This window comes from Bubalus kerabau, chromosome 1 (genome assembly GCF_029407905.1).
Source record: "Bubalus kerabau isolate K-KA32 ecotype Philippines breed swamp buffalo chromosome 1, PCC_UOA_SB_1v2, whole genome shotgun sequence".
Classification (NCBI taxonomy): domain Eukaryota; kingdom Metazoa; phylum Chordata; class Mammalia; order Artiodactyla; family Bovidae; genus Bubalus; species Bubalus kerabau.
In genome coordinates this window covers 238,099,325-238,103,423 of record NC_073624.1, presented here as the reverse complement: position 1 = coordinate 238,103,423, position 4,099 = coordinate 238,099,325, and the positions used below count along the sequence as shown (strand labels likewise).

The 4,099-nt window shown below is 45.4% G+C and overlaps 1 pseudogene; it reads right to left on the bottom strand.

Annotated features, from left to right (window-relative positions):
* Positions 1-141: 141 nt before the first annotated feature.
* Positions 142-1,188, bottom strand: LOC129636806 (ragulator complex protein LAMTOR1-like; annotated as a pseudogene).
* Positions 1,189-4,099: the final 2,911 nt, after the last annotated feature.

Here is a 4,099-nt window from a genome sequence, read left to right as displayed (position 1 = left end):
AATCAATACCTGTGTTATATTTGTTTTTCACAAATCAATTAAATTTTGGTTTTCCCAGAAGAATTAGACAAAGGCTAAATGTAAGGATAATTTTAATCATTTAGAAGCATTTCTTTTTTTTTTTTTTTGATACATGTCCTTTATCGAGGATGACAAACCAAAACAAAACCAAAAAACCCCAAACATGTAAAAACCCAGGGTGCTAGAAATACAAACTCAACTCGTTCAAATTCAAGCTCATCCAGAGCCTGGTCACAAGCCCTCCTGAGGTGCACGTGAGCACCAAATCAGGGACGGGGGACAGGAGTGAGCCAAGGAAGGGTGGGCAGGGGGCCCTAACAGGCCCCCTAGTGACCACCCCCACACTGGCACCTCCACCTTCCCAATGACGGGGGAGATCTACCGGGCCTTGCTCCTGTGACCCCTACCCCACCCCTGGCCAGAGCTTCGAAGGCCAGTCCCAAATGGTTCTACCCTCCCTTGCTGCATCCTCACTTGCTCAGGCTTCTTGCCTCACTCTTCTCCTCCTCCTCCACTTTCTTCTGTGATTAGTAGCAGGTTAGGATACTGTATAAGCCGCAGTGTGGCTGGGGGCCAGGGGAGGCAGGGTGGAGACGGAGCGAAGAGAGGAGAAGAAGAGCTGTCCAGGGACCCCCCTCTCTTCACGGGATCCCGAACTGTACAACCAGCTCCTTTTTTTGCGTCCACATGGATCTAAGAAAGTGCACTATAGGCGTAAGCAGCTATCCTGGAGACCTGCTGCAAGTCGCAGAAGGGGACGGGCTCGCTGGCCAGCACTTGATGGGGCTGGCTGGTGAGAGACGGCAGCGGTGGCAGCTTCTTCCAATGGGTCAGGCTGCTGCTCAGCACAGCCAAACGGGTGCTTTACTGCCGAGCCCGGTCCATGTACTCGTGCTGCTCCATGCCCTGGGAGTCTGCAGCAGACACATCAATGATGTTGCTGGCTGTCTTGGCGAGGATGGAGGAGAGCAGCGCCTGCTCATCAGTGCGAGCAGAGGGCAGGCTGTGATAGTTGGGCTCGGCTCCATTGAGGGCTTTGGTGGGTGGGCTGCTAGGTTCCAGCAGCAGCTTCCGCTCCTCTCGATCCTGGTCCGAGTCCTCGTTCTCGCTGCTATAGCAGCACCCCATGGCGGGGGTCGGGCCGGGCGCTCAGGCCACGCCAAGGAGGGACGGCGTCCGTCTAGAAGCATTTCTACATGAACAGTTAAAAGACTGGAGATTAATTTCACTTTGAGTAAACCCTGAAATAACTCATGCTTGAGTAATTTGGGGGACATTCAGAGCTATTCACACCAAAGTGGTCCATGAGGGCTGGATGCTTGTTTTCGAAGGCAATGTTTTTTGACACTTTTGTTAAATTCTTGGCAATTAAAATAGGACCTCTGAATAAAGGTTATATGGTCAAAGAAGATTGCTAAACATTGTTTACTAGTTTTCACCGATGGGGCCAGATTAATCGGACTTAAAAAAATTATGTTCCAACTACAATGCATTTTTTTTTTTTAAATCCAAGACAACATGTATAAACATGCAGATTTCAAATTAAAGCCCAGATTTGTAACTTGTCAGGAAAGCCCCGACAATGTTGGGCGGCATCCCTCTGCAGTCAGGGCTCCACTAAATGGCACCACATCCCTCAGCCCTTGCCTTGCCTGCAACCTCATGTTGTTCCCTGCTTTGTGTCTTGTGGGCCTTTGAATTTATGATTTATGCTCTATTTTCCCTTTCTTTCCAGAAGTTTTGTGATGGAACATTACAGGTTCTGGGAACCTGCTTAACTTTGTTTAATTGAGCATTTTCAAAATGTTTGGAAACCCCTGAGCACAATGACTACTGGCATACCCAGTAGCATTCTGTGAAACAAGACATGCAGCTTAGTAGAAAGCAGGTGGTACACAGAATTAGAGACTGTCCCTGAGCTCTAATTCTAAGTCTTACCAGGAACGTTGGATGACATTAGAGTTCTGCTGCTGCTGCTAAGTCGCTTCAATTGTGTCTGACTCTGTGCGACCCCAGAGATGGCAGCCCACCAGGCTCCCCTATCCCTGGGATTCTCCAAGCAAGAACACTGGAGTGGGTTGCCATTTCCTTCTCCAATACATGAAAGTGACAAGTGAAAGTGAGGTCGCTCAGTTGTGTCCGACTCTTTGCGACCCCATGGACATTAGAGTAGGTCATTCTTTATGCCTAATTTTTGAATATATTTTTAAATGAAGTATAGTTGATTTACAATGTTGTCCTGATTTTTTTTTACACCTATTAGAAATATTTCCACACATACATTGGTGTAGTAGTAATTCCAGTGACATGTTATTTGGGAGAAAAATAGAAGTAAAAAAAAAGAAAAAAGAAAAACACTACAGAAATTCAGATTGTGTCTGTGTGTGTGTAGTTTGTAGTGATAGGAGATCTATCATCAGGGGTCAGTATATAATTTCTGTGGTATTGCATTCAGAGGCCTCTTGCTCTATGGTCCCTTATTATTTTTCTGAAAAAATGTATCTGTTTTAGAAAAGTTGATAATGGGTAATTTGGCTATCATAGTGTAGAAAATTTTTTTTGATAACTGAGGGGAAGAATGGGCTTTTCAGGTGGTGTTAGTGGTAAAGAATCTGCCTGCCAATGCATGAGACTCAAGAGACACAGGTTCCGTCCCTGGGTTGTGAAGATCCCCTGTAGTAGGAAATGGCAACCTGCTCCAGTATTCTTGCCTGGGAAATCCCATGGACAGAGGAGCCTGGCGGGCTACAGTCCATGGGGTTGCAAAGAGTTGAACACAGGTCACTGACTGAGCACACACACGCAAGGGGAAGAATGGGTTAGAAGGAAGGAAGGCAAGGTGTTTAGTTAATATTAAATTATTTTCTGTGGATATGCCAATAATATAGAATGTATTGACCTTCGTTTTTGTCTTTTGAGATCATCGAGATTACATTTCTACAATCTGCTTATGACATTAGGATCCTGGTATAATTAAAACCAGGGCTATCCTGGTGGCTCAGTAGTAAAAGAATCCATCTGCCAGTGGAAGAAATGTGTGTTCGATCCCTGAGTTGGGAAGATCCTCTGGAGAAGGAAATGGCACCCACTTTAGTATTCTTGCCTGAGAAATCCCATGGACAGGAGCCTAAGGGGTTACAGTTCCTGGGGTCACAAAAGAGTCGGACACAACCTAGTGAGTAAGTAACAACAACAACATAATTAAAACCATATATTTGGACTTAGAAATTTTGCACATTTTTAAAAGTAGAGGAACCAATCTTTCACTGATGGCTATAAAGATAATTTTGTGAGTACATGAAAGCATGAAGAACTCCCAATCATGAGTTTCATTTGTATGCACACTCATTAATTGAACACATTTTTGTTTTCATTTTCCAAAGTGACATATTTCCTTATCCTCATCATTTACTTGAGGTCAGTCATCCTCAACTTGCTGTGGGATCTCAGGACAAGGATAAATGGGACCAGATTTGAGAGTCAAGGTGCCTGGCACTCCTCTAGGTGCTGAGGTGAAGCGGAGAACAACCGTGAACTCCAGTTCCCGAGGAACTCTATTCAGTAGGAAAGAAACCCCGAGACCATCAGTTCTGGTGCTGATGATGAGAAGCAAAAAACATAACACACTGATAGAGCTAAACTTCTCAAACATGGCATTTGGGTCCAGATAATGCATTGTAGGAGGGGACTGTACTATGCATCATAGGATTGTTTATCAGCATACCTGGCCTCTATTCGATAGAACGCACTTGTTTCCCCCTACCCCACCCCCAGCCCTAGGTAGTGACAGCTGCAAAAGTCTGTAGACATTACCAAAGTCTCCCTTAGAGGAAATGTCACCCTTGGTTAAAAACTGCTGTGATAGAGGATGCCTGGAGGGCATGGGGATGTGGAGAATTGGTGTAGCTTTAGCTGGATTGTGGAGAAGGCAATGGCATCCCACTCCAGTACTCTTGCCTGGAAAATCCCATGGATGGAGGAGCCTCGTGGGTTGCTGTCCATGGGGTTGCTAAGAGTCAGACGCCAGAAGTTTACAACTTGACGATGAACTTAACTATGGACATGTGAAAAAATACAC